General features: G+C 38.8%; 1 long non-coding RNA gene across 1 annotated transcript; it reads right to left on the bottom strand.

Moving 5' to 3' along the window:
- Positions 1-1,069: 1,069 nt before the first annotated feature.
- On the bottom strand, positions 1,070-7,427 carry LOC118248845 (uncharacterized). Its single transcript, XR_004778876.2, has 6 exons — positions 7,301-7,427; positions 6,741-6,900; positions 5,697-5,799; positions 3,218-3,292; positions 1,528-1,645; positions 1,070-1,232 (listed from the first exon to the last, which is right to left on the bottom strand). It is a non-coding gene; the product is annotated as an uncharacterized LOC118248845 (long non-coding RNA).
- Positions 7,428-10,998: the final 3,571 nt, after the last annotated feature.

Genomic DNA, 10,998 nt, shown 5'->3' with positions numbered 1-10,998 from the left:
GAAATATATATTTTTTTCTTTCCTGTTATTTATGTACTACTAAGTTGTTATTCTTTGTTAAATATTGTAAATACTGAGGATTTGATATAATAGATATTATTTTCTTTATTCCTTAAAATAAGGACATGCCTTGTGTTCTCTATACATTTCTGTGTACCTGCATTTCAGCCTAGAATTGTAACACAGTACATTATAGAGGAGAGATTTTCATAGGCACAAATGGGAATTAAGTGTCCAATTCAATTGACTTTTAATTGGAGTTGAACAACTACAAAGCCTTTGAAGAACTCTGCTATACTGAACCTCTTAATTTAGCCTGAACGTGTTTGTTGATGAAAATCTTAACTCCTAGGCAGCTGTAGGTAAAGGTTTAATCTTGCTCCAGTAGCCACATTATCATTCACAAAACGTCCAAGGAGTTCAGCCTTAGTAAAGTTCATATCTGGCTGACAAATAGACTTACTCAATTTTTTTACCCTATAGCAAAATCATATAGAAATTTTATTACATTTAGCAGGAAAATTAAACATGTCTTTCTGTTTTAGAAAATAAATTATTATAGGTTTCTTTCAAGCACAATTTCCTTTTGCTAAAAAATCTATCTGTTTTGCAGTGGAAATGGACAATTTCTTACCCAAAGTGGGGATATTTCTATTAAAAAAAATTGCTTGTAGGTTATTTCTTCAAAGGACAGTTGTACACAATATGCATACTTTAATAAAATCCAATTGTCTATTAAGATAATTAAAGTTTTGTAACTTTTACCAATTCTTTCTGATCTGTAATCATCTTAATACACATATAAATCTTTAATATATCTGAAAAAGAAACATCAATAAACAAAGCTGTTACTTGTGAGGAGTCATGAATATTAAAAGGGAAGTATATTTGCGTACTGTGATGATGAAAAGATGACCACTATGTTAGAGATTCTGGCTTAAGTCACAGAAGACTTCCTAGAACAAGGGTATGACAAACTTTTTTTCCCTAAACATTATTTCTCATTGTTTTCTCCAGTTATTCATATGTCATAGCATTATCTTAGGGCAGGTTCATGTTTGCTTTAATTTCTTTTAATTTGGTACCTGAGGTAGTGGTGCAGTTGTTGGTTTTCAGGTGTTGTGTTCAGTTCCTGGGAAAAAGGCAGTCCTCCTTGGGTTGATTGTAAATCTGGCATGTGCACATGTACATCAAATGCATATTTTACTTTCTTCCTTTGTATTCCACGTATACTGCAACAGATAAGACTAGACAAATGCACTTTCATTGACAAAGACTCACAGAATGCTTTGGGGTGGAAAGGATATTTGGTGATGGTATCTTGCAGTTTGTCCCCTCTGCACCATGGCAGGATTGATTGCTTTATCACTAAATGATCCCTGATGGATGAGTATTGGGTCTAGGCATCAGTTAAAAGTGAGGATGATAATTCAGTTTTACTGATGCCACTGGAAGGGGAAGTTAATCTATTAAATTGTTTAGAAGTTTTACAATTTCCCATAAAGTGTTTAAAGCCGGGCTTCTCACCCTTTGCCACTTCATGACCTGCTCTTTCTTCTTATCCTCCTTTTCATCCATGCATATAGCATGGAATTAACCTGGTGGCCTCCAGTACAGCTTTGAGGGAAGCAAGGTGGTTCTTTCTCTGTTAAGGACAAAAAGGATCTCATATACAGATCAAAAGGAATGAAAAGATTTGTTACAAGCATTACAAATTATAGGGGCTAATAGTCTGAGGTAGTTTGTGTCACATTAAAATGTCTAGGCTCTGACAGCACCTCTATGGGATCCTTGCCTGGATCAGGGTGTGCTCCCAGATTTGCTCTCATCTGCACGAGGTACTTGCAGGAAACCTCCTTGTGCATACATGGCAAGGGGTTTAAGACCCCTTGGCACATCTGTTCAGCTTGGCACACTCAGGCTGACTCCTCTGCACCTGGAAACATCTATCCAAATACTTCACAGAGGTGACTGGTTGGTGTGCAGGGTGACAGAATCATACCAAGCCATGCCAGTTGCCCTTGACAAGAATGAACAGAGTGAGAATTGGGCCTTTTGGAGTAATGCACTGGGGTAATGCTGCTCTGTGGCACCTCAAAGGCAAGGCTCGTGCAAAGCCACCCCAGCCCCAGAATGATGAGGCACTGGGACAGATGCAAATGAGAAAAAAATTAGAATAAAAGAAATTAATATTTGACATGTACAAACATATGCACATAAATATAAATACATTTATATCTAAAATCAAATAGTTTTTCCCCAGAGTGAGTGAGCTCTATTTGCTGCTTGGGTTGTGCCGTCACTCATGAGGATGATTGTAGAGCCCCTGAAATTACAATACAGCCTTTTACCCGTGCTGGTGCCACCCATTTACCCACCCTGTCTAATGTTGATTAGGAAGGTGTCTGAAAGCTCAGCAGAGGAAAAAGCTAGAGGACAGAATTATAATAGTGGGGAGAGACAAAGATAGAAAAGAAGGGAAGGGATATTATCAGCATGTTACATTTTTGTGCGAGAAGTCTTATACTATTAAGATGTTTTGAATAACGTGACTGACAACTGTCATGAAGAAAAGTTGCCTTTTTTGGACATCACCTTGAAGTATCCAATTTAGTCTGTGTCTGACATAAACACAAACATTTGTTTGAAACATGCCAGTGATAAGATTAATCAGAAATTCAGCTATGCTGGGAAACCAATGGAGGAGTGTCCTGCTGTTTTAAGATCAGTAGGAATTGCCACGGAAAAGTTATCTGATTTGCAAACAAGTTACCAGACTGCTGTTTTCCTTATTAAGCAGGTTAGAAGGGTTTTAGGAAAAGATGAAAATTTAATAATGAAAAGATGAGAAAGTATTTTAAAACCAACAGTGACTATTGATGGGATGGCGTAGTAGAGAATGGATTGCTGACAGACAGTGGTATCAGACCGAAGCTCCTCTGTGGACAGTTGGTCCTTTTAATGAGCTGAGCATGTGCATAGTTATTGCTAGCAGTGCAGGAATAGGTCAATTAATAGAGCTATCTGGGTATTTTTATTTTTTAATTTTTGCCTTACAGGTATTCATTGGAAATTGCTGATTATTTAAAACAATTTATTGTGTGGAAATGTGTCAGTTTTGAATAAATGTTTGTCAGGAAGACTTGTTGAGTTTCAAGTAGATTTTCTGGTAAAAAGCAAAATAAACCTCAGGACCACAAGTAGCTAAGACACCCACCAGTGGTGGAGATGAGAGTTCAGATGCCTCCATGATGTTGGTTGCTTGTTTAAAATTCCTCTGCCATAGGTTCTCCTTCCACAGGCCAAATAGAGAGAGGAAAATAAATTAGATATCAGAATATTTGGAATACTTTTTCCAGCACAGCAAAACACTGTCCAGAAGTTCTGGTTGGGTAGGTGGGAACTAGGCAATACTTCCACATCACATTTAATTCAACAGCAGCCACCAACTTTTACAATTCCCCATTGCACGCTTGCATTGGCCAAATCGCAGGTGAATAATTGTGATCAATTTGAAAACTGATGTTTGGGAATGCCATTTGCCAGTGATGAAGGCACAGAGGCATTGTGTCCTCTTCCCCCCTTGGCACCAATTTCCTTCTAAGTGGAGCCAGATAGCCCTGGACCATTCCTGTGTGCACCATCAAACCTCCTGCCTGTGCAGCTGTGTTGCCCTGGAGAATGTCTTCTTACACCTGAGCATACGAACTTAATTTGTACAAGCAGGACACATTTTGGGAATGGTAATTTTGCTTTCTGAACTAGCACTTATTCGGTCTCTGTACCAATACTCACCTGCAGAACATCAACACACTGGGGGAAACATTTCCCTGTGCACAGGATCTTCAGAAATGATTTTTAAGCAGCAATAACAAAGTCAGAATGATGTTCACTATTCAGAGAGCAAATAAACCTTCACTTCAGAGCAAATATACTGGTTAAATAAATAAAAATATTACTAAAATTGTCTGTTAGCTCAAAGCCTCAATTCATCCTTTGCAGACCTCTGGGTTACTCAGTGGAGAAGAGGAGAAAGAATCAATACAAATGCCAATAAACAAAAATATGGAATAAGATATACTTCGGATAAAGTAAAATTTTGACTGCATCTTTGCCTGAGAGCAAAGATTTTTTTTTTTCCTGAGCAGATTTTTTTTCAAATCTCTGAAAAATTTGAATAATCTTTTCTAGAAATGAAAAATAATTCTGCTTCTTCTTCACTCCCTGATTCAGAGATTTAAAACAGCATGGTGAGTAAAACATTATAAAAAACAAAGAACGTGAAAGGACATTAAAAGTCCGGTGAATAAAGGAAAACCTGAGATTCAAAGATCTGGGTTCAGTTTGAAGCACTGTTACAGAGCTGCTTAGAGAGTGGGCAGAGTAATTTACTACTGAAGCCTTAACTTCCTTTTCTGCCCTGATATATTTAGAGTATAAGAGAATCTGACTGTAGAGAGAGGCACGCGGAATCCCTTAGTGCTATTGTAACAAAACAACAATAACAATAGTCACTATTTTTTTTTGTGTCTCTGAGTGATGCTTCTTACTTGGCTTGCACTCACAGGCTTGGGGTGTGTGTGATTTTCTTCTGTACATACAGTTGCTTTTACAATTATTCAATAGACTTACAGACTAAATGCCCAACTCATACCTATGTGCTATGATATTTGCACACGTGCAAACTGGATGGGTAAACAGTTACAAACTTCTGACTCAGCATACATTCAGAGTTAGGCGTTTTAACTCGATCTCAACCTATAAACCTTTTGAATTTCCCCCCTAGAATCAAAAGAATTGAAATGCTGACGCTAGTCAGTATTTAAAGTTTTCCCTTGACAGATTAGCTGCAAGGCACAGTGCTTGGTACTCACACACCGAACAATTTTTGTTTGCAAGTAAGCAAGTCCTTTAGTTCGTTGGCCTCCTTGACTGTATGTCTGTTCTATGCTGACATTGCTTTTGGGCTGTGTTTTCTAACTCTATCCTGCCGTCATGGCCTGAAAAACTGAATGCATGATACAAAATTTTCATTTTTGCTCTGGATACGAACAGTTCTCTTGCAGCAAATACCAGGAACCCTGGGACAGAGCCGCCCTGAGAAAACATCTGTAACATGCTGGCATCCTGGCAGGAGTCCCCGGGGAGCTCAGGAGTGTGTTCATGGCACACATGCCATTAGAGGGCAGTCAACACTGCTTCCAGTAGCCTCTAAAATCATCTGTTTCTCTGCCATGTTTAATAGGCTTTGTCTGGTACAGGGCAAACCCCATTAGGCATGAAAAGGCAGAGCTATGTAAAGGAACTTGCACTGACAGCCTGTTAAATGAATAAAATTCTGCAGGATAGTGGGATTCAGCTGTTTTGGAAAAAAGATACACATACAGACACACACTTTACATTTTCTCTCTCTCTCTCTTTTTTTTTTTTTTTTGTCAGTGTAAAAATAGGATCTCAGTTTGCTGAATATATTCTTAGCTGCTCTGTGCTATCACTCACTGCTAGCATTGTGATTCCTGTTTTGCCTGTGTTGGCCCAACTAGATGAAATAATATTCTCATGGCATGGTAAAATACATACCTTTCGCCATGCCTTCTGATACTTTGATTTTACAGAATTATGCCTTATCAAAAGATGTTCTTGGGACTGCAATTATAAGTGCATGTGGTCAGTTGTACCTCTACAAGCTCACTTACCGATGCAGGAGGTGTTCAGCTTCTTTGAGAGAGCTCGCTCAAGCCTTGCAGCACGACTCCGTGCTCAGTCACTGCTGTTTTCATCCACTGCCACTGGGCTTGCCTGTTTAACATGGGATGGAAGTGTGAGAATGACATAGTAAAATCGTATAGTTACAGATGTGTAGTTTAAATAATTTAAGCTTCCCTTGTTGGTGGTGAGAACATAAGGTAGCTTTTGCCCTTGTAATTTCACTAAAAAAAATCTTTTAGTTTCTTTTTCACTTAAACCCATGGATAACAGAAAGTTGGGTTTTTGCTGAACTATCCTATGCAGTGAATGGGGTAAGTGTGCTCGACTCTAGCCACAACTCCAAGTGACAGTAAGAGGCTTGGGAAAAGGGTCTTTTAGGTGCATTTCTGTGTCTACAGATCTTGTTACAGACACTGTACGCAGCTGGTTTCATTAAGATTAGGACTGCAATTATTTTTTGCTGACTCGGTCAGTTTGAGCTTTTCTAGCAGAATTTCTCTAGAGGGCAGTAAGGATTCAAAGCTGCATCAGTGTAAGTGTGTATATATATATATTTTGTAGAAATGACAGATCATCTTTGCACAGCGGTAAAGGTTACAAGAGTGGGTGCACATGTTGCAGTGTAGGGTAGAACAGCTAAAAGCACATAAAGCATACTGTACACTCTTCCTTCTCATAGCATCACCCAGGCTGATATTTCATTGCACATTTGTATTCTAAATTACTTAAAGTATTCTGCTTTTAATCTTGTTGAGAAAGGGCCTTTTTGTTAGGGAAGACTCAGTTCGGGTTAGTGGAGGGCATGGTAACAGGGATACAAATTGGAGAAATAAGACAAGGGTCCACATGGAAACCTTTGATTAACAACCTGTAGGGCTGAGACTAGAATTTCTTCTGTGACTCCTACCTACTACTTCCAGAAAACTGGGGATACAAAACCTAGACCTAGGTCATGATACAGTGTATGTGATCATTCTCTGGCTACAGTATTATGTTTTACAGTGGAAAATTTAAGAATACATATACCATACCTGCTGTGAAGGATATAATGCCTGCTGGATATTCACAAATCAGGTAGACTTACTGGCCAGAAAGGCATCAGATAATACTGAAGGTATGAAAGTTTTGGAGCTCTCTTGCACCATCTCCATCATCTTTGCACACTACTTGAAACTGATGCAGAGAGGGCACCTGGTGAGGCAGAGGTACAGGAAACAGAACTGCAGCAGCTGTACACTGGAGAAACAAGGGCAGGAGAAGCCAAGCCTGGCTAAGAGGGAAAAGGAAAAGCACATCTACGAGGTAACAGGTCTGCCAAAAAATACCTTTTCTGGTTTAGAGCAAAACGTTGGAAGAGGGATAACTTTGGTTATACTTTTTGACTGGGTGAATGAAAAAATCTTATTTTACTTCACAGAACTAAAAAAGTAGGTGAGCTACTGGAGCTGGGTATCAGTTTGCTGTTTTAGAGGCTTGCTTATGAAGAACATACTCTGGTTCAGACAAATCCCTGACAAACTAAGCTAGAGACAACTTTGTGGGTTCAAATTTGTGGGTTCAAAATAGGTGAATGGGATAAATTCATACTCACATCCTCTTACGAACCAAACATATCACTTAGGAAAACAATGTCTATAGAGTTCCACACAATTGCTGTTTTTAAGAGTTCACAGCTCTTTTCTTTTTGTCTTGTCCACAGATTTAGTTTTGAACACTCTAGAAACAAAGCAGAACATAGGAAGTTTTGTAGCTCAGGTTCTTCCAGCTTTACTCATACCATAACCTCCCAGCACCCCATCCAGGAGCGTGAGAGCTAAAAGTAGTGGGTTATACACATGTATATTTTCAATTCTGTGATTGTTTTACTGCAGAATTATCTTTGTGTCAATATATTTAATGATGACCTAGCTGCACGTGTGGTCATTTGTGTGTTCAGCACTGTTCTAATGAATTAGAAGCTTCTGTGTCCTGTGTCTGAATGAGTTGGAGTGTAGGAATAGTGTATGTGCACCTGTTGCAATAGACCTATTCTTTAGACTCTCCCATTGTCTGCCATCACTGTTCCTCTGATTTCATGGTATTTGAAACATGCAAATGCCCTGAAAATATTTTACAAGGACCTTCCAAGAAAATGGTCACGTGGCAGACTGAAGTTTTCTGCTGCATCTACTTCTGTCCAACTGGCCACAATATAAAATAATAAGTGTGCATGATGCATACAGAGGAAGTTCAGTTCTTGCCTTCATTAAACTTAATCCTGCTGGGATAGTAGAGCAGAAGATCCAGAGTAAGAATCTTGGGATACAGCTGAGCAAACTAAGGTTCAGTCAGGACACACCAAGGACCATGCAGGAAAACAGGTGGCCAGAAAAAGTTATCAACAAATATATCACAGCCAACACTTGACAATAAGGTGTCCCTACTTAAAACTGAAATTGAAGCTGTTTATTAGGCTTCATGATGCCAAGAATAACAAAAGATCTTTGTGTGATTCTATAATATCTTTACATAACATAATAGAGGCTATCTCAATTTCACTGTATTAAACATTTACTACTGATTTTAAATAGAGCAGGTGTGGTTAAATCTGAGCTGTGTTGTTTTCAGCCAGATGCAGGCAGGCTCACATTTCTGCAGGTGCCTGTTTTATCCATATAACAAGACATAAAGCTCAGAGGTATGAGAGGTACAATCAGAGGTATAAAACTCTGAGATCTAGTTGTTTACAGTGCCTAAACAAAACAGCTGAACCCTAAAATTTGAGTTCAACTTGTTGTGCAGATCTGGAGGGTTGAAAACCTGAAAATGTGATTCATAATCCAGCAATTCACAGCAGCCGGTGGATTTCTTATCTCTGTTACAGCATTGAGGTTCCCCAAATCCAGGTTACTAAGGAGTTTGCAATAGTGGCTGTTACTGCTTGATAACTTTTTATTTTTAATTGATTTCTAAGGCACATGTAGAGATGAAGGTATGTAGCCATCCTTTCTTTTCTCACCTTTTCTGCATATTAATCCAAACTCCCTCTGTCCAGCAGCATCTGCAGACCTATCAACTACTTATATCTTAACTACTTATCTATCTACTTACACCCATCATCTCTTTCAGTCAGACCCTTCCAAGCACTGTGTCTCAGCCTTGATCCTGGTCTCCAACCAAGGGAATTCTCAATGCACAGACTGCTCCTGAGCCACACAGAGCTGCTGAAGGATCTTGCAGTCACTGGGTTGCTGCTCTGTGCCCCAGGCAGGCCCTTAACCCGCAGCTTAGGCAAGGGCTCTATAGGAAACAGGGAGCTTCCTCTGCACATCACATCTGAGTGGTTCTCACACCAGCCATGGTGTGAGATCATGTTTTGAGAACTTCAGACATGTATCATCATCAACATATGTGCAAATGTTATGCCAAAAATTAAAGATGGGGCAAAAATATCAAAAATATCTGGGGCACTTTAAATAAACAATCAAAAAACAAATTTTAAAAACAGCTAATTCAAACAAAAAATTGAAATGGTATGAACAATAGGAGAGTGGGCTAGATTTTATTGTAAGATTATATTCTTAAGGAATACTAAATTTAGGATCTAAAGATGTTCATACTTGAATATATTTAAATAATTACTCCATAAAATATTCATCCTACAATCTGTATTCTTGCTTTTCAGGTGTCTTAGCATCTAACAAATCTGTATGCCTGACCTTAAAAAGTATGTTTCTTGCCTGAAACAAATTTAAACAACAATGTAAGATGCCATAAAACTTGAAACTGCTTATGTCAAGTCAACAGGAGATTCCTTCAAAATAATTCCTTCCATATTTACAAGACAGTTTGGAGTCTTTAGCTCAGCTTCATCCAACATTTTCACCTAAGACCTCTTCTCTTTTCCATCATGCTCTTACTGGTTGAGTCTCCTGTCTTAGGGTGTATTGTGTCAACCACATTTTAGGTGAAGGTTAACAAACATGTTTTAAACAGCCCCCCAGCTCATTTCAGACTCAGTGCTCTAACAGTTTTGCTGGTGCAATTGTTTGCACCACACTCACTGAACAATACTGAAGATTTGATCTCAAGTAAAAACAATGCAGGTTAGTTCACCAATCTGTCACTGGGAAAGATGCTACTAATATAATAGGTGCTCGTTACTAGGAATGACACAAGGAATGGCTTCCTGAGCCAAGGACATTTGTTTAAATGAGAACTTTCCCCTACTCAACACTGAGATAAAATAGACAGTTCTAGGATTTTCATGCAAAACAGGTCGTAGCCCTCTGGTTTGGTTCTCACTAGGGCACCCAAAGCAACAGCTACATAACGGTGAAAAAACTGCCCTTTTTTCACCCAACACATTGCATGTGATGAAGATCATTGAGGTGCATTTACATCAAAAATACTCAGGGAGCTTTCACTCCTCTGGTAGGTTATTTGGTACAAGCACTGAGGCTCATAAATAGGGGTAAAAGTACCCCTTCAAAAGAGGAATATCTACCTAAAATAGATCTATTTCAAAGGCAGTGGCCCAAGAGCAATTGCTATTTGGGGTCCTCAATATAATTCAAACCACACTATCTCTCAGAAAAAGCTTTTAGTTAAGGGGCTATGATTTTAAGAAGGCTTTATACCCCATATGTGCACTATGGATCATGGAACTAGGAAGCAGTAAAAGTTGAGTACAGCTAGTATACCAGGGACTGACAGCATTATGACTTTTATCAGTTGTATGAGAAATAAGTCCAGTCTTAGTAAGACAGTTAAGCCAATATGACCATACTCCTATGCTACAGATTTATGGTACACAGTCCACCCTATAAAGCAATTGTTCGGAAGCCAAGGGCTCGAAAATCCTTGTTCGGACAAGTAGTCCTTGTTCTCAAGTTCCATTGAACTTCCCTTGCTTTAGTCAGAACAATCCCCTGAAAAAGCACCAGACAAGTAAACAGACTGTAAGAGATCCAGGCCAACAAATATACAGCCTTTCATGGATAGTCCAGCTTGCCTTGCAGAAGCATGTAAAACAAGAAGCCAAACATTATGAATTCATCATCTGGAAGGTACGTGGACCAGCAGAGCAGACCAGGACCTGTTTATTTTTGGCTTTACTGATGACATCTTCTGTTGCTTATGTCTCAGTTCTCCCCACCTACATAAATGTATAGGTAAAACTATTTTGCAAATCCCTTTTCTGTCTGTAAATGAAAAACAAATTAATGTCAAATGTTATAATGAAAATATTTTTGTGGGTTGTTCAGAATTAGTGGCAAATCCATGCTGGACACTGTGCTCCTGGAATGT

This window comes from Cygnus atratus, chromosome 16, assembly GCF_013377495.2.
Source record: "Cygnus atratus isolate AKBS03 ecotype Queensland, Australia chromosome 16, CAtr_DNAZoo_HiC_assembly, whole genome shotgun sequence".
In the NCBI taxonomy this organism is placed as follows: Eukaryota; Metazoa; Chordata; class Aves; order Anseriformes; family Anatidae; genus Cygnus; species Cygnus atratus.
Note: the sequence above shows the minus strand (reverse complement) of the source record. Positions and strands in the feature narration are given on the sequence as shown.